General features: G+C 40.8%; 1 protein-coding gene across 4 annotated transcripts in view; it reads left to right on the forward strand.

Moving 5' to 3' along the window:
- Positions 1–891: 891 nt before the first annotated feature.
- The window catches only part of FNDC3B (fibronectin type III domain containing 3B), a 354,599-nt gene continuing 328,293 nt past the window's right edge, over positions 892–27,197 (forward strand). For 2 of the 4 annotated variants that reach the window (XM_057546030.1, XM_007197501.2), the window contains exon 1: positions 892–1,130. The gene's annotated coding sequence lies outside the window, so the exon portion shown is untranslated. Of the gene's footprint in view, positions 1,131–1,757; positions 2,048–2,981; positions 3,195–27,197 lie in introns of those variants that run through there. The other 2 variants (XM_057546029.1, XM_057546031.1) reach the window with 2 other exon arrangements.

Here is a 27,197-nt window from a genome sequence, read left to right on the forward strand (position 1 = left end):
TTATGTTCTTCTTTATATTCTTTTATGTTCTTCGAGCTTTAATACAGTACTATGTACAATAACTTTATCTGACAAATGGTTGTTATGTATTTTTTAGGTCAATGAAAGTAATACATTGCCTCTGGTTGCTACCTAGTACTGCTTTGTAGCCTAATAATTGAGGCTAATGTAATTATTTAGAATACCTGGGAAGCTAAAAAGAGAAGTGGCCTCTCTGGGATAATTTCTACTTTCTTGTCTCCCTGGATAATTTGAGGGGTGGGATGGGATGCAGTTGGCTAACCATTTTGAGTCTGTACAGCCGGATACATTACATTTGACTTGATTAATATAACTCAGCAATTATCTAATGAGTCCTACTGTGGCCTATGCATTATGCTATGTTTGATACGGAAATACAGATATGAGTAAGGAACACTCTGCTCTTGTGAGCTCATATTGGGTACTGTAAGGGGAAATAGACATTTTAACTTCGGTGTAATAAAATCTGTTCACGCTATGTTAACCATATGAACAAACTGCTGTGGGAAATAGAGAAAGGAGGTGACAAAATAGCTCACAAGGTTGTTGTGGGGATTTTTTTAAAAAGTTAATATATGTGTAAATGAAAAATAATGTCATAGTCTTAGCTCTGATTATTACTCAGCAAACCCCGCATTTATATTGGTGTTGGCGATCTTTTGCAGAATATGCAGCCCTAGCCTTTCAGGAATTGCTAGTTCCCCTAAGCCTGAGACTTCTTTAGTCCGGCTGAACCAAAAAGAGTTTCCGGATAGTTATGCAGGTCTGGGGGGAAAGGAGGATACCGCAGCGCCTGCGAATCTGAGCTTGTGGAGGCGGTTATACTCGGCAGATTACGGCAGTGGGCGGGCCCCAAATCCCCATGTGGTCCCGACATCATTGACATGGCGGAATCCCCCATCTAACCCTACTGGTAGTTATTTGAGAGGCGGCGGCGGCCGGAGGACAAGGAGAGCGGCGGCTGCGGCCGGAGGATAAGGAGAGCGGCGTCTGCGGCGGCGGCGGGAGCTGCGAAGGGGCGGCAGGGATTCTCGGGGCTGGCGGCTGGGAAGGCGTGGGAGACCCGGTGTGTGGCGCGCCCGGAGCCCCGCGTTTCAGCCCGAGGGAAGGTAAGGCATGCAGGAGCGGGAGAATGGAGGGGACCCGGACCCCGAATCTCAGCCGCCGGGTCAGGGCGCGCTGGAAAGCCCCGACCGGACGCTGAGTCCGCCAAAGTGCGTCCCTGTCCCGGAGCGCTCCGGGCGCGCCGGGCTTCCCGAGGAAAACTTGGCGCCAGAGTGCTGGGGCGCCCCGCGCTCGTCTGGGCACCCCGGGAACACGGGGCCCGGGAGCGGGGGTCGGCCAACGCTTTGGGGCCGCGTCTTACTGGGCTCCGGGCCCCCGCTCGTCCCCCCAGCTGGCCAGGGCTTGGAGGAGGGAAAGAAACGGGTAGATTCTTGATGGAAAAAAAAATCTGGGCAGTGGTTCCCGGGTTCTCCCTGCCCCCCTAGCCCTCCCCCCTTGCCCTCCCCCCTCGTCCTCCCCGGCCTTCCCAGCAGATTTTGTCCGAGGAATCCGCTCCCCCTCCCGGAATCTCCGCGGCAGGAACGCTGCCCGGGAGGGGGAGGGCGGGCGGAGGGGCCGAGGAATCTTCGACGTGTCACTTTCTGAGGCTGTAGATTTCCATATGGTGGAGGGAGGAGGGCGGGTGTGCGAAGTGGGGCTGGAAGTTGGGGCCGCCTCTCCGCGCCAGGCGGGGGCGGGCCGGGACCTCCGACCCGGGGATGCTCGCGGGGAGGGTCCCGAGCCCGCGCCGGCCCCCAGCCCAGGCCAGGCCTCTCAGGGACACTCCCCGCCTCGCCGCTGGCCACCTCCGTGCGCGCCACGTCCTCCCTCCCCGTCCTGCCCCCCGGGCTCCCCCCGGGCTGGGGGCGGTAACCGGCGGCTGCGGCCGGACTCGGCTAGCAGGCGGCTGGAAGCCCGGGCGGGGGAGTGGGGCGCGGCGGGAAGGAGCGGGCGACCGGGTGTGTGGGCCAGCGTAGCTCCGGTCAGTCGGTCACCCCGAGGGGCGCCCGGGCCGGGGTGGGGCCGGCGGGCGGAATCCGCGCCCAGAGGCGGCCGGGAGGGGCCGCGCGGACCGTCTGGTGCCCGCGGCGGGGCGGGGGCCGGCCGGCGTGGGAAGGGCCTGTCACTCTGGGCGGAAAGTGGGGCCTCGGGCTGTTCCCGCGAACTTTCCCAAAGGCCCGGTCCCGGCGCCCCGTGGGAGCCCGAGCACCCGGGCCGGGTGTCTCTGGAGACTGGGTTGGGCCGCCCGGCGGCGCCGTTGGCCGGGAGGCTTCCAGGAGTGCGCGGTTGGAGTTGGAGCTTTTCGAACCTCAATTCCCACCCTTCTATCCCTGACGAAGGGAAGCAATGGCATTTTATCCAGACAGTGCCGTTTGCGGACTTACTTAAAAGTTAAAACTTTTTATATTTTATTTTCTCATCAGTCCAGCATGTTCTTGAAACAAAATTTGGAATTTGGCCGCGACGGGCCAACGCTGGGGCCCCAGATCTGCACGTTTATCTCTCCATCCCTTTTGGTTTCTAGTCTTCCTCCCCATCTTCCATCCAGGGTTAATCATATTTTGGGACAGGCGAGGTCGTTTGTTCGGTGGGCACCCCTTGATTGCTTGTCTGTTTATTTTTTAATGTGCAGTTAATTTGATTTGAACTTCCTCCAGTTTCCAGGCCCTGGTGGGGAAAGCTAAGGAAGAGGGAATACGCCACCTTTTTTTTTTTTTTTTTTTTTTTTTTTAATGTGGAGAGAGGTGGGGCATTGGAAAAGGGGAGGCACGGTGGTTGTAGTCAGAGAGTGAGAGGGAGCAGACAGACCCGGAAGAAAAGGAATCTGCTCTGGAATAACACTTTTTTTTTTTTTTTTTTTTTGGAGGCTTCTGGCCTCGGGCAAAAATGCACCGCTCTGTTCTCATTTCTACTGCCTGAGTTGTTCTTCACTCTCAAGTTAACGCTGTGACTCTGGGGCCCTGGACAACGCCCGGGGGGAAGAGACCCGCAGCCACAGCCAAGAGCAGCCCGTGGCCCTGGTTTTGTGCCTTGCATGGGGGCCCGTGGTTCCCCCTGATTGGAAGCGGCCTCTGTGGAACCAGCGTTCAGTAAATTTCTTGGCTCCCGGGGAGCAGCTGTTAACGAGGGTAAAGTCTTTGGGCATGCTTGTGGTCCTGCAAGGGGATCCCCCCTATAAGGGTATAATTCTCACTTTGTTTAGACGTTAGAGGGTCACCCACAAGCTGGCTAAGAATGAGGCATAGCTGGTAGAAAGAAAAAGTCTCTAAAAAATGGTACTTAGACTCGTATGTGCTTTTAAAGTGTTTTGGTTTAAATGCTTCTAAGAGAAAAAAATTCTACGTGAAGATAGCATTCATTTTAAAAGAGATCTTAGAACTGCAAGATACCATCGTGGAATAGGAGGTTGTAGCTTCTAATTACAGTATGTACAATTTCAGAAAGATATTCCAGTAACCTTTTAAGACAGACCTTATAAATAGCTCACATCAGACCATGGGCTGGCTGTATTGGAGAGCCAGTCTTCCGGGGTTTCTGGAGGAATGCTTGGGATCCGTTAGGAAGCTGGCTGTAGGAGCCTAAGTAGTAGTTTACTCAGTAGGAGTTTGTGCCCCTTTTGCTTAACACTTCATTTTATGTGGTAAAATTTGATAGCGTCCTTAGAACTGAAAACCTGAAGAACTTCCCAGCTTTTCAGTTTTAGGAAAATGAGGCCCAGGGAGGGGAAGTGACTTGTTTGGTGTTGGCGATCAGAGATTAAAATCCAATATAGGATTGTATTAATAGCTACTCTTTTTTGGCTATCTAATGTGTACTAAGTACTGTGTATTGTGTTTTTTATATATTATCTCATTACAATTCTAATCTTTCAATTTAGGTGATGTTAAGGACATTTTATAGACAAGGCATTGAGGTTCACAGAAATTGAGTAACTTGTGTAAGATTACATAGAATTTTCTTCCGTGATGCAAATGGTTTTATATTTGTGCTGTCCAGTATGGCAGCCACCAGGCACGTGTAGCTGTTGTACCGTTTAAAATGTGGCTAGTTCGATGGAGGAACTGCATTTTAAATTGTATTTACTTTTAATTATTTTAAACTGCTACTTGTGGCTAGTGGTGAGGTACCATATTGGGGATTGCAACGTAGAACTTTCTGACTCTCAAATCTATTCATGTTTAACTGGGTCCTATTGCTTTTAAGATCTTGTAATTCAGTTTTCTTTCTTCCATACCACCAGAGGAAGATTATATTCAACTCTTAGGTGGAATTTAAATACTGGATTACCTATAGCTCAAAAACAAGCAAAAAATGGTTTTTTAAAAATACTTGGATGTCATGGTAAAAACTGATAGAAAAAAACTTTGTGACATTTTCTGTTTGATTGAAATAACTGCCTATAGGAATTGCTGAGAAGGTAGTCAGAGCTTCTTGTTTATTTCAATGTAATAAAAGTATAAGTAGGGGGCAGCAGGAAAAATCACTGATGGGGAGTTGAAAAAAAATTACCCCTGATATCCATGGTTACCTGTTCATTCGGTGATTCTTTTCAAATGTCTTCATTCAGGTAAATAATATAGCCAAACTATCACTCACTTCTCCTTATCTAGCTGCACAATTAATCTGAAGAATTAAAATCATTGCTTTACTACCAGAGAATGAAATTCAAATATAAAGCACTAGATCTGTCTGTGAATTGGGAAGAATATGTTTAAGATTGAAACAAACAGCAAGAAAGATTCTTTAGGTGGCATATGGTCAAAGAGTTTTCTGATTAGTGGATTTAATTTAAGTCTGTTACATTTTAGAATTTATTTGGTAGAAGGAATTTCAACAACTTTTTGATTTTATATGAAATAGTGAAAATTCCAACTCATGTTAAAGTAAGCATTCATTTATGTGGATTTCATCCATAAATATACAGTAACCCAATACCTTTTTCTTTCCTTTTTTTTTTTTTTTGCATACTGCTTTCAGGAAAAGACAGATGATAAAATAATCTCTTTTTATTAGAATTTTAAGAGCAGTAACTTCCAGATTCATTATAAATATATCTGAGTCTGCTGTATCTTTCATAGTTGCTGTACTGCTCAGGGATAATTGCAGCTCATAATCCTGACCCTAGAGCATTATATGATCCTGAAAGACCTACACAAGTAAATCAGCTTTAAATTGTTCTATATTATTTTAGTGTTATGTGAATTGCATGGCTTCCAGCTCTGAAAATTGTAAATTCAACTAAAGGTGAGGCATCAGTTAGACTATCAGCTGAAAAACCCTTTCATACCCATTCCTGACTATTGGGATCATAGTTATTTTCAAGGAACCAACATAAGAACGATGTTATTGGATTATAGTGTTCTTGTGAGTGTGACAAATATTGGAAACATGCTTTAACTCAGGATGTATGGTTCCATTTTTAGGACATCAAGGTGCTTAGTACAAATGAGACATAACTTGAAAGATAAAGGTATCGAAATGATTGGCAGAGATTAGAAATCTTATACACCCTGGTGCAGGCCACATCTGAGTATTGGTTTGAAATCAGAATATCTAATCTGTCAAGGACTTAGTTTACTTCTTTGCTGTGTGTCCCTGTTAGACTACTGAACCTCTCAGTCTGGGTTTCCTCATTTTAGTATAAGGAGAAAACATCTCACCTGTACCATTTTTCAGGTGGTTGTCACAAGGCGTTAATGAGTCAAGTGTATTGAAAAGTGTTTAGCAAAGCTTTATACAAACTCCATAGTTCATTATATTCCAAAGTTTAAAAACTGAGCTGTTCTTACAGTATTACTTTGTATGTTTTCAGAGACCTCCAAATTGTGTTTGGACACTTTGAAAAGTGTTTTATTTTTTCCTTTGTGACGAGTAAATAAAGTTTCAATCTTTAGATTGCAGTTTCATTTTCTCCCTACTCCTAATGTAATAGTTGATTTGTGACCTCTCAAAAGTTGTATTTCCTTACATGTGGTCGGTAGCTGGTTAGCATTGCTGAAGTGGACAAGGCAGTCTGCTTGATTCAGGGTCATTCTTGAGGTGGAGGGGACAAAGTGCAATCTCTTATTAGAGGAACTTCCAAAACAATGATAGAGGCATAAGCTTTAGTTCCTGTATATCATCTTAGTAAGCCTGTTATTTGAGCTTTCAATAATTATAGCTGAGAATGGGGGAAAAGAATCATTTTCTGTGTAGGGGTATCTTTGCACCCTACCTCTGTTTTCACTTTAGAAATCACAATTGCCTTTTCTTCACTTTAACAAGGTTAATCCATTCAATGAGAGTTTTTTGTGTTAAGACATTATTTTCAAGTAAACCTTAATTCTCATCCTTACAGCTGTTGGGAATGCACTTAGGTGGTTGAGGAAAAGCTTTATTCTTTAGTTGACACTGAATGCCTTTGAATATAGGAAAATATTCATAAGCCCACACTTTTTTTTTTTGACCTTAAAATACACAGTATGGTACAGTATTAATGTGTTTTTTAAACGGCAGAGAATGCTTCAATCACTGTGGCTAGACAGAGGCAGGTTTCTGTAGAAGCCAAATATAGGCTCACTTGGGAGGATGACTTGATGTTGGTACTTGAACTCTTTGCAAGGTACAGCCAATGAGAGGCTGATCCCTAGTCACAAGCTTACCCAGAGGGGAATTGTTCATGGTGCAGGTTTAGTGTCAAGGATCAGCCCTTGGAGACCAGAGGTATGTGGGGTTGGAATCGGGGGTTGGGAGGTTTTTAAACCACCAGGTATGAATCAGGTAAGATAGACTATAATGATCAGCTATTACAGGTGGGGAGGTTTCTCAGTTTAAAAATGGATCAGTCCTTGAATCTCTTTTTGTCCCTAGTTGAGATATGCAAGTTTAGCATTCTGAAACACCTGGATTGTAATTTCATTGGCTGATGAGATGTCTTTGGCAATACTCCCTGTCGGTTCAGTCACTGGCTCCTAATATCTTTTGTTTCTATAATATTACAACTGCTTGTCAGTTTTTAAATAACTGGAGGGAGGAGATTTTAGTGAGATGGTGTTCAGCAAAAGCTAGCATTATTTGAGATTCTAGTAAGTATCCTTTTAAAATGTCCCTTGTGTTAAATGATTGTTTGATTTTAAAATTAATTTATTTCATTCACTTGTTTATTGACTCAGGAGGCACTTACTGAGTTCTAAACTAGGTTCTTAATGGAATATTCTTGTGCTGTCCTGACTTTTTTTTGGCAAATGCAAGACATTTTTCTGTTTACTTATAGGGGTATTTTGCTCATATTTTTGGAATGTAGTATAGAGAGCTGTGTCTACCACCAAACTCCTAGAGCAGGATGGTGGTAACTTCAGTCCTTCGCTCCTTTCTGAAATTTGAGAAATGTTAAAATTGGAGCACCTATAGGCTATGTTTAAAACTAAATTTATGTTAGAATTTTAGGCTTCCGATACATCCTTGTTTTGACTCTGGAAGATGAAGGTTTTTATAATGGCAACCAGTTAGAAAAATTTGCTTAAACTAAGTTGATGTAATACAAACTCATAGTGTTCAATTATGAAAAGCTTTCTGTTGAAATAATTATCCAGATAATTGTCTTCATACATGAGCAAATGTAGTATGTTTGAGAAATAATGGTAGGTTCTAAAATCCCAGGAAATAACATGATTTAATTTATTCTTAAGGAGCTCAGTCAGATACTCCACAGCTGGTGGAAGAGGGTCTCTGTTAAAAATAACTCCATTGTTCTGGATGTAACTAATTAGGAATTTGCAATTATCCAGGCAAGTCTAGGATAAAGTTTGGCTTCCTACTCTATATGAAAAGGTTTTACCATAACAGAAGTTTAAGTAGATCATAGAGGGAATATTTACCTAATTAGGAGGACAGACCACTTTAAGCACCTTGGAAAAATCAATTTACTTAAAAGCAATGTAAAACTGCAGTATGGGTTGAAGCTAGTTCTCCTAGTGGGCTTTTTCGAGGTGCAGGACTGCCATGAAATAAATGCCAATTTATTCAGTGCTATCACATGAACTAGGAACAGTTTACCAGCAAAAGTTAGAACTATATTTTTGTATGCAAAATAAATCACAACAATAAACAAATATCCACCTCCCCTATCTCACCCCACTCCCACCAATAGACGCCCAAATATGCCTGTTGATTTGTTTTGAAGGTTTTCTGTTGCCATTTGTTTTGCTACTTGCTGTCTTCTGTAAGCACTTGATGGCAGATTGGTGAGAGCAGGTGTTGAAGGTTTAAGAACATCATTATTGCTTTTAGCCGCTCATCTCCTCCTCCATATGAGTTTGGGCAAAGTTGTGGAAACTACTGCCAGTGGTATTTAGGTAAGCTTGTTACACATCCTCCTCTTCTGCATTTACTAAAGCAAGACCTTCTTGGACAGTTTAGTTCCAGGTACTGTGTGAACTGACCCATAAGAAAGGTAAATTTCTTTTAAAATATCTCAAGTATTTACATCCACTTACTCAGACATGAGGTTTTCAAGTATATGACCTTTTAGGGTTCAGATTGACAAGTTTTTATGGTACAAGTTTTTTTTTTTTTTTTTTTTTTTAAAGTATTTGTTTATTTTATTTATTTATGGCTGTGTTGGGTCTTCGTTTCTGGGCGAGGGCTTTCTCTAGTTGTGGCAAGCGGGGGCCACTCTTCATCGCAGTGCGCGGGCCTCTCACTATCGCGGCCTCTCTTGTTGCGGAGCACAGGCTCCAGACGCGCAGGCTCAGTAATTGTGGCTCACGGGCCCAGTTGCTCCGCGGCATGTGGGATCTTCCCAGGCCAGGGCTCGAACCCGTGTCCCCTGCATTGGCAGGCAGATTCTCAACCACTGCGCCACCAGGGAAGCCCTATGGTACAAGTTTTAAGTGTAGGATCCTTTATATATTTTTAGAGTATTATGCTCCTTTTTCTCTTATACTTTAAAGTGTTATTTTTAAAATATTTTTTTTTTTTAATTTTTTTTTATTGATTAATTGATTGATTGATTGATTGCTATGTTGGGTCTTCGTTTCTGTGCTAGGGCTTTCTCTAGTTGTGGCAAGTGGGGGCCACTCTTCATCATGGTGCGCGGGCCTCTCACCATCGCGGCCCCTCTTGTTGCGGAGCGCAGGCTCCAGACACGCAGGCTCAGTAATTGTGGCTCACGGGCCCAGCCGCTCTGCGGCATGTGGGATCTTCCCAGACCAGGGCTCGAACCCGTGTCCCCTGCATTAGCAGGCAGATTCTCAACCACTGCGCCACCAGGGAAGCCCTAAAGTGTTATTTTTAAACACATTTTATATTTTCTATTAAGTCATTTAAGAGGAAAATACTAAATGTCTTCAGATATTACTGTTCCTGATTTTTCTGTTGTGGTTTTTCTTGTATCAGGAAAAAGAAATTTAATTTAGGGTAATAAAGGTAAACATTATTCTGAATTAGTGAATCAGAGAATACTTAAGAGTATTTTGAATTGGAACACTAGTGTATTGTTGTTGGGAATGTAAAAAGGTACAGCTGCTGTGGAAAACAGTTTTGCGGTTTCTCAGAAAGTTAAATATACAATCATCTAGCAATTCCATTGCTAAGTATGTACCCAAAATAATTGAAAGCAGGGACTCAAACAGATACTTGTACACCAGTGTTTATAGCAGCATAATTTAGATATCTAAAAGGTAGAAATAACCCAGGTGTCCATTCACAGATGAATGGATAAACAAAATACAGTCTGTACATACAGTGGATTATTATTCAACCATAAAAAGGAATGAAATTCCAATACCTGCTACAAGATGGATGAACCTTGAAAACATGCTGAGCAAAATAAGCCAGACACAAAAGGACAAATATTGCCTGTTTCTACTTATGTGAGGTACCTGGAATAGGCAAATTCATAGAGAAGAAAGTAGAATCGAGATTACCAGGAGCTGGGGAAAGAGGAATAGGTGTTATAGTTTAATGGGTACCGAGTTTCTGCTTGGGATAGTGAAAAAGTTCTGGAAATGAATAGTGGCGATGGTTATACAATATTGTGAATGTACTTAATGCCACTGAACTGTACGGCTAAAAATGGTTAAAATGGCAAATGTATGTATATTTTATCACAATAAAAAAATTGAAAAAAATTGAAGGAGATTTATTCCACAGGATTTCAGCTTGCCTCTGTTTGCCCCCCCTTGGTCTGCTCCTTGCTGATGTGTAGATGTTTCCCCGCCCTCCCCACCTCCTATTGCAGAGTAAACGGAGATTCTCCTAGGCCAGTTTTGGAGGTCAGAGTTTCCTTATTTTATTAACTGACTTGAATTTAAGAGGAGACTATTTAAAAGTAGGAGATCTCTGGAGGGAAAAAAAAGATATTTTAACATTTAGATGAGCCAGGTAGTTTATTAGTATCCACAGACCACATAGGCACACAAAGGTAATCTATCCTGCATTTCACTGTGAGTCATCCAAAAACCAGAGAGTAGGATGTACAATTAGACCTGTCATATTTTCTAACCTTTAAACCTTTTTTTCCCCCCAATTTTGTCATCTTCAGTACTTTAGGGAAAACTTTGATTTCCACTTAGAGAAAGGGTCTAAGTCATCTCAGTACTAGTGTTGGAAAAGCATTAGGTGCTAACATTCTTCAATTTGTTAGACCAAAACTTATTGGGAGGGGATAGAGTGAAAGCAAGCAAGCATGTAGTATTGTTTTATTCATCTGAACTTGTCTCTAGCACCTAATAATTTCATAGTGGTGACTTTTCTCTGAGTGTCGGTGTTTTGTTTCTTTTTTTGCTTCTGAGGTATTGATGTTGAGTTTGTGCAGATCACTTACGAAAAGATGGGGCAGGATTTTTGTTAAGTGATTGGATATAAAGCTTAAACGTCAGATGTAAAGTGCATGTTAGGAATACTGAAAATATCAGGTAAAAATTCAGATAGAAAGATACAAGTTTACATACAAATAACAAGTTCAAGGAAAAATTATACTGTATACTGTGAAATATTTGCCATCCATAATAGTTCATTAATTCCTGAACTCCCAGAAAACAGTAGAAAGTCGCAAGAGTATGATGCTAGTGTGTATGCATGTTTTGCCATCTATAAGGTATATTTTCTTTGCTGTATGTGTAAATGGCTTTCATACCATAGCAGGTCATTTTTGTGGCTTAGAAATTACTCTAGAGATAGGATCATTACGAACTAATTTCAAAAGATAGAGAGAGTCACAGTCTCTTTATATCTGGTAGAGATATGAGGAATTACAACACCATGTTCACAGAGCGGTCTTCACTGATTTTTGACCTACTCAAAAGAAAAGAGTGTCTCATTCTATTTTGCATATCCTCATTTTGTTCCAGAGCCATGATTTCAGGTAATTTATCATTTTCTTTAATTTCTTCTGGCACTGTTTCTATACTTTTCAGAACACTTGTCCTTTTCAGTGTTGTCTGATTGTCTCCTTGTCACTCTTACTTGAGTGTAAGGATAATTACTGATTTAACTTAATGTCTTTGATGGTGAGTGCATAGTAAATGCTCATTGGATGGATGGATGGAGAGATAGATGAATTCCTAGGTTGAATGTGCCATTTAAACTTAGTACCTCTTCTCAGGTGCTCAAGTCATTATTTCTTCTGCTGAAGTTGATCTCTTTGAAGCGTGGGCCATGTTATAGGCATTTTTGTGTTTCCACAGTTTTCCTGAAAAGTTTTTTTTTCTCATGGTAGGGATCTAATAAATATTAAAACAAAGGCATGAGTCACCTTCAGTGCAAACCTAGCCTTTCATTTACTGCTATTTTAAAGAAACAAAGTTCTCCAGAGAATACGTGGACTTTTTTCAGGTCTGTATCAGATCACTAATTGATTTTGAAAATACAAATAGAATAAATAGCTTATATTTCTATTCCCTAAAAATGTGGACTTCGATTATGTACGTTTTGCTTGTCTATTGGAGTCAGTTTGGGAATTATAAATTAAGAAAATTATTTTTTGAAAAAGGTGACTTTTCAGAGATCTGTGGTAGTTTAAAATGATCTTTTGTCGGGAAATTCTAGAAGGGAGGCATTAAGGGACAGAAAAACAGCAACAACAATAACAACAACATATGTCTTGCTGAGATGGTGGGGGTCCAGCAGAGAGAGCTGATTCTGCTGCACTGGTGGCCAGAGTGTTCAGTGCTAAACTGAGCCTTGGAGAAAGGGTCAGAGGGCATGTCATGGAAACTTGAGGAGAATGACCTCAGCCACTTGAAGGTGGAAGTAAAGCACGCCTGAGAAGAGAAGAATCTCTTGGAGCATTATAGGGCTATGTGTATGGGGTGGAGGGTGCACGTGCCCTTATTTATTATGTCTGGGGTGGGATCAGAAATCTTTATTAGGTGCTTCAGGTGAGTGATATGATCAGACAAGTTTGGGAAACCCAGTCTTGGGGACTCAGCCCTCTTGGTAATCTGTCCTTTTAAGGTTTTTGACCTGATGGCTGGAAAGAACTGAGGTGAGAGGAGTACTTAGGACACCAGAGGACTCTAGTTAGGACCTAGGGCAGAATCGAAGGGCTCCTCAGAAGAATTTAACGTCGTATTCTTTAGGATAAAGTGATAACCAGCTCTTAGCAGTTCAATATAGAAAAAAAGACACTTGTCATTTGTGCACTAAACTTCCAAACATTCTAACTACAAGTCGGATGTAAAATATAACAGTGACCAGCAATTGTTGAGCACCTACCGTGTGCCAGGCACTTGCATATATATATATTCATTCATTCTTCCATATTCATTAAACTATGAAAGGTAGATATTATTTCTGTTTTTCTATGTGTTTCCACCATCTACCGCAGAAGCCAGAACATACCTGCTGCCCTATAAATGGTTGTTGAGTGAACTAAGACTAGAAGACATGCTCCAAAAGGTTAAAAAGATCCCCTAGATTGACTCCAAAACTTGTTTCCAGCTGTATCACACTGCTGCTTTAATAGTTCACATTAAATGTCTTAATTGTATATCCAGACTTGGAACAGTGTCTATTTGTGTTCCCAAGTAGCTGAATGCTAAGGCTAAGTATTTGTTGAATGCTTTCCATGTGTTCAACCTGTCTATGGTCCAGAAACCTAAAATTTACTTTCGAAACAATAATAATAATCTGGACATCTCCCAAGAGGGAGATTTTCCTAGATTGTTTTCTGTAAAAGCAACTTAACCTTGGAATGAGAGAAACCAGAGAATAAAAGTATACTTCATAGACAGTAATATATAAGAAACTCAGTATAGTGAATGGGAAAAATCTAGAGCAGTTGGCTAAGAAATGGTAATGAAGTTTTACCTGACTGAGACATTTGAAAAATTCTATGAAAGAGAGTTCTTTTCACTCAGTGGAAATACAGTTTTGTTCATCTCGCATTCCCTCTCCTCCGTGCCTTTCATTTAAGTTCGTTTATATAGGGTAAGATCCTGTACTTATAATTTGCACCTGGAAAAGCACGGCCTCCCATGCCTGATACTAATCCTTTCTGTCCTTTTAAGGCTAATAGTTTGTGGTGTTTGGGTTGCACCGAAGGCAGCCACGGGGACAGGATGAGCCCAGAACTGACTAGAACGTGTCTCATCTCTGCATGCGCAAAGAGCAGCTCCCGTGGTGAATAAAAGGTGACCTCAGGATTCACAGGAGCCCTGTGCTTTCCCAGACGGCCCGGGCTAAACCTGGGGAGCTGGCAGCCCTAAATGCTTCCTTTGTTAGAAATTACTGAGTTCCCTACTCCATCTTTAGAGAGTGAGTTCACTGAAGGTGAGTTAAGGACAAGGCTTTGAAGTGGGACCTGACTTGCTTTCTCTCGCTGTGTTTGTGTGGGGCGGTGTGAATGAAGACACCAATGAAGGTGCAGCGCCCAAGGCGGTATTACCTAAACACTGTTTCTTACTGCTTCACAAAAATGCTGCTCATGGTCCAGAGGAGCTGTGTGCCTCCCTGGGGATTGTGTTTCCACAGAATGGTGAGGACTGTTAGAACAACCTTCTCTTGTTTCTCAAAACTTCTGCCCAGGAGGGAGGCTATACATGGTAAAATGTTCACGACTGGTTGCCACCCCAGAGAAAGGCTCCCCGACACTGGGCTGTGCCCATGGCCCTCCCCTCGTTACAGCTGGGGGCCGGGAAGCCTTTGTCTTTGCCTTATAACCCGGCTTTCAGAGCTTGCTGGCGGTGATCTTCATGACACAGAGTACCATAGGATCTAACTAACTTTAAAAAAAGTTTTTAAATTTTTTTATTGAAGTATAGTTGATTTACAATGTTGTGTTAGTTTCAGGTATACAGCACAGTGATTCAGTTATACATATGTATATATATCTATTCTTTTTCAGATTCTTTTCCCTTATAAGTTACTACAAAATATTGAGTATAGTTCCCTGTGCTATACAGTAGGTCCTTGTTGGTTATCTATTTTATGTATAGGAGTGTGTATATGATCAAACTAACTTTTAAGAGCACTTAATTTTAAGACATCTATTTTATACCTTAAGATGTAAAGAAACTAGTTTTTTTTTTTTTTGTAAGCACTGTAAAAAAGGAATATGTTTTAATTTTAGGATTTGATCGTTTTAATTTGCTTAAGTTTGGTTTAAATTGCTTGGATCCTCTTCTATCTAACCCTTCATACATTTTTACCATTATCACCTGAAGGTAGAGATTTACTTAACTTTGGATAAGAGATACTAAAATTGCCCATGTGTACACTCATTTTCAAGGAAATTATGAAATCAGTAGTTTTGAGCCTCCTAGAAAGGAAGTAAGTTCAATTTTTTAAATACTGTCCTTTTAAAATTATGTATTTATTTAATGAATATTCCTCATTATTTATACTTAGTGCATGAAAATACTGGAATTGGGTATCCTTGTTGTTGTGCCACAGGTAAAGACTGGTAATTTCCAAACCCCTAGCTATATCCCTGAGTTCTAGACCTGTATATTCAACTATAGATATCTGCTTTTTTTTAAAAGGGAACTTTATTTTTATTTATTTATTTATTTATTTTTGGCTGCGTTGGGTCTTCGTTGCTGTCCACGGGCTTCTCATTGCAGTGCCTTCTCTTGTTGCGGAGCATGGGCTCTAGGTGCCCAGGCTTCAGTTGTTCTGGCACAAGGGCTCAGTAGTTGTGGCTCGTGGGCTCTAGAGCGCAGGCTCAGTAGTTGTGGTGCACGGGCTTAGTTGCCCTGCGGCATGTGGGATCTTCCCGGACCAGGGCTCAAACCTGTGTCCCCTGCATTGGCAGACAGATTCTTAACCACTGCGCCACCAGGGAAGCCCATCAACTACAGATATCTTTACCTTACTTTCCCACAGGCATTTCAGACTCAATCTGCCTGCTGTCTTTTTTTTTTTTTTTTTTTTTTTTTAAAGAGAGTTATGGGAGGAGGGAGAAGAAATGGATAATAATTTTTAAGGCTTGTATTTTATTTCAGGCTTTAATTAACAACAGATATCTTTAATTTACCATAAAATTTCTTTATTAATGAAAGAGTTATTTCCAGGTTTATTTGATTTTGACATATTCTAATCTTGCTATGTGGTTACTGTGCTGTAGCTTTAACTATATCTTAATGATACTGGTGACACTGATAATTTTAAAACATAGCCTTTTAGATTTTGCCATTTGCTCGTTATATTAAATTTAAGCATGGAAACAATGTCACTTCCTATTTATGTTTTACTTTCCAATTCTCTTAGTTCAGTTTTCTCAGGAGTTCAAACCTATTAAGGCATAGCAGTTGGCTAGTAAGAGAAAATTGAGAATACAAATAAATTTTTCACTAGATTACATTAGCTTCACTTTGTTTGGAGTAATTTTAGGCTCCAAGTGTTTGCCATTAACGTTCCAGTTTTGCAAGTTTTCCTTTCTTGCTTTTGTGAGAAACAGGGGTTGTAGGAGGGAGTAGAGGATAGTAGGCCAGGGTTTGGGAAGGATATAGTACCAACAGAGGTGAGTGAGTTTGTTCCTATTATGTTTTACATGGGATGATAAGTTTTCCAGATTCTAGTTTCCACTAAGTTACCTGTGAGTTCAGTAGAGGGGCAGTTCTAGTCTGCTGTCAGATGTTCTGCTTGACAGATTAACGAAGAACCTCTTTTTTAAAGTTTTTTTTTTTTTTTTTAACACAGATTGCTGTATTTGTATATCTTTAATAAGTGTGCATTTTGGCCAAGAGGTAACTTTTTCATACCATTTTTCATGAAAAAGCATAAATAATTTTCTAGAAAGTTTAATTGCAAAAAGTTTAATTGCAAAAAAGGAAACATCTTTTTGGAGAAACCATTCTTGGGAATTCTTTAGTCCTTGTCTGTAAATAATAGCAGATTATCAAATACGGTTTTCATATTTGGGGGGCATGGGAAACTACTCACTTAACTTGGAACTAATATTTTTGGTAAGAAGGTAAATCTTTAGTCATCATTTATAGTGGGATGATTGAGCCCGTGTGCTCTGGAAACTGAGCCCTGAGTTTGAGAACCCAGATTTGTAACTCTGCAGATTTGAAACTCTGACTTTGGTTAATTACTGAATCTTGGTGGCTTTGTCTGTTAAAAGGAATTGTTAGGACTGTTTAGCTCGGTATGGTGCTTTGTCAAGTGCTTAGCAAGTGAGAGCTGCTGTTTTATTATTTTATTTTATTCACTGATGACAGACATTTAATCGCTGGACATACTTCTTAATGGGGTGATAGTTATTTAAAAGCATTCCCCTGTTACTTTAAAAGTGTATATGAATACAAGCCTTGCCACCAACTCCTTGAGTGTTCTTGTTCAAGTGACATCTTTGTAGCTCATCTCCAAAGTCACACTTGAGCTGTTTACCTTAGTAAGGTAGTGTGGGCATAAAATGATAATATATGTAAGAGGCACTTTGAGCAGGGTGAGGGTGGGGAAGCATATCTGAATGCCAAGAAGTACTTAATTAAACAAGTGCTACTTCTACCAGTATTTTTCTTCTTCCCTGCCCCCTCAAAGAAAGGTTGTCTCTTTTTAAGTGGGTATGTGACAGCTCTGCTTCCTCTCCCAAGTCTAGGATCAAAGGAAAGTTGTAATAAAGGAGAGTCACTTGCTCCCATTCCCTCTCCCTTTTTTGTGGATGTTGTTCTAACCGTTTTTAAGAGGGAAGATCAGGCCTTGACTTTAGTGGGTGAAACCATGGGGGCTCCAAGACCTGCCTTTCATCTCTGGGTCATCACCTCGGATGATGTTCTTCATCTCTGTAGTAATGGCATAAAGACACCACTGCTGGGGAACAGCGCACTGCAGGCTAAGACCTTGCTGTCTTTCTGGAAATCTTAGCTACCTTTGCTGCTCACTGTTACGATGCTCATTTCTTTAGGATAACATATACTATTTGGCAGAGATGCCATGACTAGAGTAGTTTTCTCTGCTTTGGCAGTGCCTGAGTCTTACCAACTTCTTATAAATTGGAAGGCTAGCTTCAAAAAAGTAAAAGAAAAACAAAACTGAATTTTAGCTGGTTGTTTACTGGCAGGGTTGTTCTAGACATAAACACAGTTGAATGGAAAGGATAGTAGGGATTGGAGCCTGTCTTGCTCCATGAGAGTGAATGAGCCAGTGTTAAACCTTAACATTGGAGAAAAAAACAACATTTACTGTTTTAAAAAACAAAAACAAAAATTAGGCAGTCATTGCAGGCTAACCAATGAAAATTAAAGGTCAGTTTCTTCAGTGCCGCACCTCAGTGCATGCCCCGGGCCGTGTTAATAATGGCAATCCTATTATTTTCTTGCAGTAGGCAGGAAATGCTGTCTACACCCATTAGATTTGTTTGAGTGGCCCCTGGCTGGAAATGAAGAAAATTTAATTTTCTAACTTGCTAGGAGGAAAAAAAATCATGCAGTGCTGCATAGAGGTTGATTTGGGGGCTGGAATAAGAACAGTGTCATTTAAAAAAACTTGATGTTATTAATCTCGATGATAGGGATGTTTGGCCCTTATCCACATTGAAATCATGAATGGACTTATATGCAAGTTATGTGTGTAGGAAACCTTTCTGAATATTGTCAGAACTGGCTCAATTCTGGACTTTTTACCGCATGTTTGCAAACTGCCTAATTCCTCACATATCCCACTGGCTGCTGGAAACTTGCTTGAAGGAAGGCTTTGTCACAGGGTTTTTGTTTTTGTTTTTTTTTAGAAGATTAATTTGCTTTTCAAAAGCAGCATTCATTTTGGAGAAATTTGTGTATTCATTAGGGCAGTCAATTACTTTGTAGTTTCAATAGCAAGAAGAAAAAATTAGTATTAATTAATGTTACAGAGAAAGTATGTGAGCCTGTCTTTGCCTTTCAGAGTTACACTGGTTAATCTCGGCTCACTTGGTTTCCACTACTTTGTGTCCTTTTATTCAAGAATGAAATCTTTTAAAAAATGTTTTTTTTTTAAAGCAGGTTGATATTCTTCTTACATCTTTACATTTTTTTAACGAGTCAAAAGATCTTTATTGCTATTTTGATGTTTGATTTATTGGGATGCTCTGTTACAGATTCTCAGTTGGTATATAATTCATTTTTCTAGGACAATATCAGGTTTTCCCATGAAATACGTAATGAGAGAAGGATCTTAAGTTGAAGGGACTTGCTTAAAATCATAGGAGTAGCCAATGCTAGAAGAAGCAAATGTTTCAGTCTCTGTGTCCAGAGGAGGAAAAAGAAACCATTCTATTTTAATGGATCTGTAATTCATATCGAATAGGACCTCTTGTGTTACTTCAGGTCATTGTGTTGGTTTTGCATTGACTATACACTTAGATCTTTTTCTTTGTTTCCTGAAATGCTGTACTGGAAAGAAGTTTCTAACATCTTCATAGGAAAGACCAGTGAATCAAGGGGGTTTTTAGGAGTATTGTCCTTTCTTTTTGTCTTAATTCTTAAAACCTTTAGCAGTTTGCTTCTACAAGTGACCATTTTGTCTCTGACATTTTGCTTCTGGTTGTCATCATTGCGAACATTTTTCATAATGTCTATTTTCCTCATTTATTCATCACCATAAGTACAAGAAGAATCAAAGCATGGGATTCTTGATTTTTATAGTAACTGTAGTATTATAATTATGTGTGTGTTTTGTAAAATACATTTTGGCGATTGCACATGATATGGTACGTACTTGGGGGGACTTTTTAAAATCCAAATTTATATTTCATTTATAAAAGAAATGGTACTTTCTAGCAGCCTTTTGTGTAGTAAGGGTCCCAGTGGATTTTTTTGACACCTCTGAGATTAGTCCTCCTCAAGACTCCTGACAGTAATTGCACCCCATGGTGTGGGGAATTTGAAACTTACATATAAAAACAGTTAAAGGGCTTTGGAAAATTTCATGTGATATTGGGAGTCAGATGTTTTGATCTAAAAAATTGTTTGCTTGATTGGGAATTTAGGCTTGAAATGTTTGTACGGATTGTTAACTGGCTGGCTGGAATCTGTTATAGACTGGCTAACCTATTTGAAATGTATCTGGTGTATTTAAGTTTGACAAGAAATCAGGGCAAAGATACAATTTAGGTGTTACTGTTTATTTTTCTAAGTCAGTAACGCGATTCATGTTTTGCCATGGAAAAGTAATCATTGAAAACACTACACCTGATAGCCTGTATAAACTTGCTTAACCTTTATTTAGCATAACGATATTTTTTCCAGGATGCTGACCGGATGATTGCGTATAAGGATGTTTATCTATAGTCCAGTGAATTAAAACCTTTAGAGAAATAGAGGGCATGTATCGTTTATTCCTAGCGTTGTTCTTTTGAATGATTTGGTTAGTGAGAGCCTTCATTTTGAAATGTTTCAAACCAGTTAGGCATCTTTTGACCTAGATCTTCCAGCCTTCAGCTTTAAGGAATACATACTTGGATTTGCAAGAATGTGAAGATTTAGCTAGCTAGTCAGTTCCTATTAGCTATGAGAGGGCTTAGGCCTCAACTGACTGGTGTTTATTAAATACTTGTTTTTTTGCAGAATGTTCTTCCATCATGAAGAGAAGACTCTCATAATGAACCCTCATAGTGAACCAGTTGCACTAAATTCTCTAATGTTCTCTCAGGATTCTCATGACTCAATCTTGTCATGAACCTCTGAATAAGTATAAGTAATGGAAGATGGTAGGTTTTAGTTTGAAATGATAGATTCTTCTTTTAGATGTTGGTCAGTCCCCTTGCCCGGGGGTAGGAGGTGGTAGTGCTATGTTCACAGTTGTAGGTGCCTTCAGATGAGAGTTAGTGGTGGTGAAGGACGGGCAGAGGATCAGGCATACTTATGAGTTGGATCCACACCCAGGCTTTCCCCTGAGTCCCCCAGGTGATGAGGCTGACTTCCTACTTTGGTGAGAGAAAACCCTAATGGCCCACTCCACACTTTTCATTTCTCCTTTAGAAGTAGAAGGTTGTAGGAACCAGTGAGTTGTATGAACCAGTACCTGAAGCTTAGGGAGCCTTCAATTCAATCAGAACTAGTTTTTGTTTGTGTCTAACTGTAACGGTGTAGCAAGGAATGGAACAGGGAGACTTCTAATTCCTCTTCATCTTCTCCACTATTATAGAAATTCCATGAGGGCAGGGACCATGTCTTTCCTTTTCTCTTTATACGGTGGCAAACAGTAAGTGCTCAGTAAGTGTTTATTGAGTACATGACTTAATGACTGAGCAAAGCATAATGTTGTTTTGATACTGAGGTAACGTGTGTTTGAACCACAAGAAAACTTGTTTGATACCAGTTTTAAAGCTCTGTTCTAATTCTTGGAAGAAGAATTAGAAGAATTCTTGGAAGAAGAATTCTTGGAAGAAATATGGGATTTTCAACTGATACCTGAAAATAAGTGAAGACTGAAAAATTTGGGGTGTTCAAAGATAGTGAAGAACTATTTGTCTTGAAAGTAACAGAAACACTCAAACCAGCTTAAGCAAAAAAAGGTTGGAATCAGTGGAAATGAGGGCAGTGTCCCTGGACCTTGTGAGGTCTTGGCACCCGCTCTGGGGAAGTCACTGGGAGCCAAGGCTGCTTTTCTTCCTCTTTCCCTTCTTTTTTTCTTTGATACTTCTTCTTCTGTAGAGTCCATCTTCTATAAATACTGGATGCTTCTAAACTCATAAAGTTTTTATCAGTTTTTATTTTTCCTTCCAAAATGCCAGTCTACACATTACTCTTTAGTAATGAATTGAAGGTATAGGTAGTAGAAAATCATAATGTATTTTACTTCTCAGAATGGCTGCCTGTTAGGGATACTGAGAAAAGTGGGTGCATGAGGTCATCAGGCTGGTAGTCGAGATTTAGTCTGTGCAGTTTTACTTCCTTTAACAGTTTCTTATGCATGCAAAAAAAGGAGGTGTCCTGAAGGTGGTGACCTGTTGGCATTACCAGGAAGAGCCAGCCTCTGTTCTCTCTCTTCCACATTCTCCCTTGCAGGCTGTTTGTAAATTTGTTCTTTTTCTTTTCTGGGGTTGGCAAGTTGCCTCATTCTCCCACTCCCTTGTCCATGCCTGTTACCTGTCTCTTAGTACCCCAGTCATCTCCTACTTTTCTCTTTCCTGAAAGTGGGATTTTTCTCTTTATCACCATTTGATGATTCTTTTTTTTTTTTTTTTTTTTTATAGCTACTTTATTTATTTATTTATTTATTTTTGGCTGTGTTGGGTCTTCGGTTCGTGCGAGGGCTTTCTCTGGTTACGGCAAGTGGGGGCCACTCTTCATCGCGGTGCGGGGACCGCTCTTCATCGCGGTGCGCGGGCCTCTCACTATCGTGGCCCCTCCCGTTGCGGGGCACAGGCTCCAGACGCGCAGGCTCAGCAATTGTGGCTCACGGGCCCAGCCGCCCCGCGGCATGTGGGATCTTCCCAGACCAGGGCTCGAACCCGTGTCCCCTGCATTAGCAGGCAGATTCTCAACCACTGCGCCACCAGGGAAGCCCCATTTGATGATTCTTTAAGCATTATGATTGATAATTTGCAATTTGAGCAGAGCTGATTTTCTATATAGTACTTCTAAGTACTTTTCTGACTTTGCCTAACTGTTCATTCATTCATTCATCTTCCTCTCATTTTGACTTTCCTGAAGCCTGTATATCACTGAGAGAAAATACAGTCTTAAGTAAGGGAGTCACTAATAGAGGTCAGATTGGAAGGAGAATGAATGGAGAATTAAGTGAATTTAGGCAGAGTCAGAAAAGAGTTTCCCTCTTTAAAACACGAGCCGTCTGTGGCTCCTCTAAAAGAAGCGCAGTTTTGCTGTAGGAGCTGCTGTTTCGCCGTCACGTTTGGTCTCCTAGCTCCTTCAGATCCCTCTTTTGAATGACCCATTGCCATTCCTTGTTTGCTTGTATCTTTTGCTCTCTTCCTTGTTAAATACTTTCTTGTTAAACACTTTGGAAGAAAGCCTTGATTTTTGTGTATTTTCCCCATTTTTCTTCAAAGGTTCCATAGTTCCTTAAAACTTAGTGTTTTCTTGTGGTCTGTTTTTTCACCATTCACCAATCACCTCTGTCACCTCAAAATGTCTTCAAAAAGTCCTGCTTTTCCTTGTACCTTTTCCTCTTGTTCAGAGTCTTGCAGTTGATTCCTCTCCTCCTACTTCATTCCTCTCAGCAATTTCCTTTGATGGTGATACTTGCCTTGGAATTTCTACTTGAGCCTCTTAAACCCTTCGGGAAAGGTAATTTTGTCAGCATTCACTTTTCTTTCTCTTCTATTCCAAAAGGCTAAGGACAAGGAATCCTTCTTACGCATTCCTGTAAGAGCTGAGGAATCTGCTCTAAGGTTTCTGCTATCATTTTCTTATCAGGGTCTGGATTCTCTGCGAAGGTGCCCGATAAGACCTCCCATCTCTTCCCTGGTCTCAGGGCAGGACACAAGGGTTGCATTTGGAATTGGCTCCAGACACTCAGATACCATGAATTTAGTAATGATTACATGATCCTTTGAAGGCAAACTAACAAAAGAGCTTCTCTAAGAGGTGAGCTGGGTAAAATCAGAATGGGATGATCTCTAATGACTTTTCTTGCTCGCTTATTACCGATCTGTGAATTTATCCTCAAGGAAGAGTTCATCAGAAGGAGAGAACCATCATTCCCCATTTTATATATTTTTTAATTAATTTGTAATCTAGCTGCAGTTTAATTTTTTTTAATTTTTATTATTATTATTTTTAAATTTATTTAATTAATTTATTTTTGGCTGTTTTGGGTCTTTGTTGCTGCGCACGGGCCTTCTCTAGTTGCTGCGAGCAGGGGCTGCTCTTCATTGCGGTGAATGGGCTTCTCTTGTTGTGGAGCACGGGCTCTAGGTGCACAGGCTTCAGTAGTTGTGGCTCGTGGGCTCTAAAGCGCAGGCTCAGTAGTTGTGGCGCACGGGCTTAGTTGCTCCGCGGCATGTGGGATCTTCCCGGACCAGGGCTTGAACCCGTGTCCCCTGCATTGGCAGGCGGACTACTAACCACTGCGCCACCAGGGAAGTCCTGCAGTTTAATTTTGTAATCAGTACTTAGCTACTGTTTACTCATTTGTAAAATTCCTTTTAACTTATCTTTGTAAGAACCAGTCTGCTACCATATAAAATTTCAGATTGTTCAGTTTTAAAATGTTTTACTTAAAAGGATAAGATAGTTCTCCATTGGAAAGTGTGATTTCAGAGATAACTTTCATGTCTTTGAAATCTAGAAAAAAAAATTTATTAAATTAAAATTTAATAAATTAAAAAAAGATTGAATATTTGTAGAAAGTCTATAGCCATTGCTGACAGATACCTTTCTACTTGTGCTCCAGAGGAAGATCAGCAAATTTAAGCCTGTGAGCTTTCAAGTTGCTCTTATTATCAGGCTCATATTACACGAAGTTGGAACTTCTAAGATTCATTATTTTTGGCAGAGATAATGAGAACTTTGATTTTCATTCACTGTCATCGTATATACCTGGCACATAGTAGGCACTCCATTTGGTTTATTGGATGAATAAAGAAAGTGATTCTGCTGGTCAGTGGGATATAAAAAGTCTCTACCAAGATCACCGTTGATTGCCCCTGCTGCCCTGTGTATTATGCGACCCCAAGTTCATTGCAACCTTACAGACATCTCAGTCACTGCAGGCGACAGACTCTTAAAATTTCTGGTGGAGTCCCATGTCTCATTCTTGGCAAACTGAAGTATAAATCAACATATATAGATTTCACTCTAGTTCAGAAATGGCTCTTTTTAGTGAAACTTGCAGAAGGCCCTACTTCCTGCCTGAGAAATAGGGTAATAGGATCACACCCGAAAAAAATGCTGCCTTGTTCAGAAGTGACATGATCTCTGTTCAGTTTGGAATATTGATAAGTGGGCAGATTTATTTGCAAGCACTTTGTTTTTACTACATGTGTAAAACTCCAGGGAACTCTGAATAAGAGATGAGGTGCTCCCTTTTGGCTGTGCATTAGCAACGTGGCAGTTACTGATCTGTCATTTACTTTGAAAAGGAATTACAAAGTTTTGGCCTCCTGCCTGGAGTAGCTCCAGATGGTCAGAAAAGATTTTTGTACTGAAGTCAAAGAGTATATTGCAGTGATAGAATTGAGCTTGCCATGTTTGTATTAGAACAGGGACTTCCCACTTCATCCCTCTGCAGAGTTTTTCCTTTCTTTTTTTTTTTTTTCCCCTCCTGAGGGAGTAAGGGGAAGAAAACGCTGCTTTAGAGTTATGGAATCTAATATTTGGAATACCTTTGTTCTTGGTGATAGTGATGTAGAGGTATGGTATGTGGCCCATAGAGTTGCTTTGTTAATCTCAGTACCCCTGGTACTCAGTATTTGCAAAGGACTCATGACGAATTGGAATGTAGAGATACACCAAGACCATTCTAGCTGATTTGGAAATGGGGGTCAGAAGCTTCATTTGGGTTGCAGGTGCTTGTCTGATAAACTGGCTGTTAGCCCACAACTGTTATTTAGTGGCTTTCCTTTGTCAGTTGGCCCATCTCTCACGGGCGCTAGGCATTACAGCATCTTTCCTCGTGTTTCCCCATGTTTTTGTGGTCGATAGGGTAACGGTGAAGTGTAGGTGTCCAGTATGGGTGGGAGGTGGGGCTCAGGGAGATGAGCAGTGAGGAGGTCATGGTATTCACCAACAATTCCAAGACTTTGCTCTTCTGGGCACTAGTGCTTAAGTTCCACACATGACCTTAGGTCAACCTTGGAAGGGGAATGATGTGATTCCTATTTTCTAGATAAGAAAGCTGAGATTCAGAGTGATAATCATCTGCCCAAGGTAATAACTAGGTAACGCTCTTTTGCCGCCTGCTCACATACAATTTTGGAGAAATTTATTACAAGTTTCCTGCCCCTTCAGGTTAGAGGTGACTGCAGGCTTCAGGAAATAAAGCTCATATTCCTCTGGGAAACTTGGGCCTCGTTCAAATTGAGCCTTTTAGTAAAGCTTGGTCACAAGGCTCAGATTAAGACCTAAATCTACAGGCTGCTGCTCCCACACTGCTTTTGGTTACTCTTGTGGTTATTGAGTAACTTGGTGAGTTTGAAGAACATTAACAAAGTTTTATATCTTTGAAGAAAATCCAGCACATGGGGAAGTGACATTAAGTTGCATACCACAAAAAAGGAATTTTTATCTGTTTTGACGTATTGGTATATAAATTGAAAACAGTGAAAAAATCCATAATTTTGACTCTTGTACTCTTCGTTGATTGTCTGGGTACTTGACACAGGTGGCTGTTTTGAAGCACTTTTATTGAAAAGTGTAAAGACTTGTGTTCTTCACAAATTGGTGCTTCCCTCTGCAGACCTAAGACTTGGTCAGCAGTCTCCTTCCCAGACAGTCTTCCACAAACTGCCAGAATCCTCCTCTAGGCTGTTATTCTGCTTCATTATTTTGTCTTCTTTTAAAATCTCCACTGTTTAGATAGTGTTCAGACAGTATTATTTTTCTGTATATATTATATGGTGCTGTAATTACTTCATGAGTTATTTTGGGATTGCATCCTAAACTGCAGAACACCTTGTTCTGGTTGAAGTGCTTTTTGAAGTCTTGCTACCTTTTTGATGACAGTGGAGTGGAGGTGGGTTAGTCTGGCTTAATATAAATCTGATCTCTGAGGCTTTTCCATATTCACAAAGGCACCAGAGTAGGGCTGCTCTTGTTACTTTATTAGTTATGAATGAAACTTTAATGCTATTATTTTATAAAACATCATAAAATAAAGGTACATTTCTTAGTGTTTTCTATGTTTAAAAAAAAGGACAATCACCATGAGTCGTAAAGCTACAATTACATCAAGAGTTTCTTATATGAAAGAGTCTCTGGTGGATTTTTGGTGCAGTCTTTGCCCCTGTATCAGGGGAGTGAAATGTCATCACCCTTGAAAAAAACTTCTTCAGGCTGATTAAGAGCTTGAAGAAGTTTGTATCTTCTTGGGGACTTATGGTCCCAGAGTTAGTACTGCAGAACAGGCTCTTTCAGTCCTGGGATACCAGTAGTTTTCCCTACTACTTACTCTCATGACTTACTAAATACATTTTAGGGGTTTCCCCTCTCCTGTTTGTTTTGAAGAGTCTTCCTCTGAGAATTAATGATAGAAAGATCATTAATTGAAAAGATCTTCACGCAGAGGGTGTGGTATTGCCACTGTTTCAGGTTGTGCTTTGTGGTATTACCCGAAGGCTCCTGAGAGCAGAGAATGTTCAGGGCATCTTCTCCCACTGCCTTTGTGCCCACGTGCTCCAGGAACACCAGAAAGCATGCTGTTCAGGCTACGCGCCTACTGTGTTCCCATTGCCTGGAGTGCCTCCCCTACTCTTCCTCTGCTCCTCAGGTATAGGGCGACTGCTTAGGTGTTAGCTCTACCTTTCTTAATACTCGGACCCATCTTGTTGGAACCCATCCCGCAGTCCCCGTTGCTCTTTCCAGGCGCTTCTTCTTTGTCATTAGCTCTCTGTCTCTTCCCCCACTGGACTCAGACTCTGGGCCCTTCTGGAGGGATTGTTGATTCACCTCTTACATCTCCAGTGTCAGGGCTGGTGCTGTGCTGGCTGAGTAAGGAAGCACCCGGAAGAAGAAAATAAGAAATTAGTAACTGACTGGCCTGAGCACAGCTCCCATGCTTGCAGTACTCACCCCTTCTGTTTTCCTCAAACTCTTTACTTGAAT

Source organism: Balaenoptera acutorostrata, chromosome 4 (genome assembly GCF_949987535.1).
Source record: "Balaenoptera acutorostrata chromosome 4, mBalAcu1.1, whole genome shotgun sequence".
Taxonomy (NCBI): Eukaryota; Metazoa; Chordata; class Mammalia; order Artiodactyla; family Balaenopteridae; genus Balaenoptera; species Balaenoptera acutorostrata.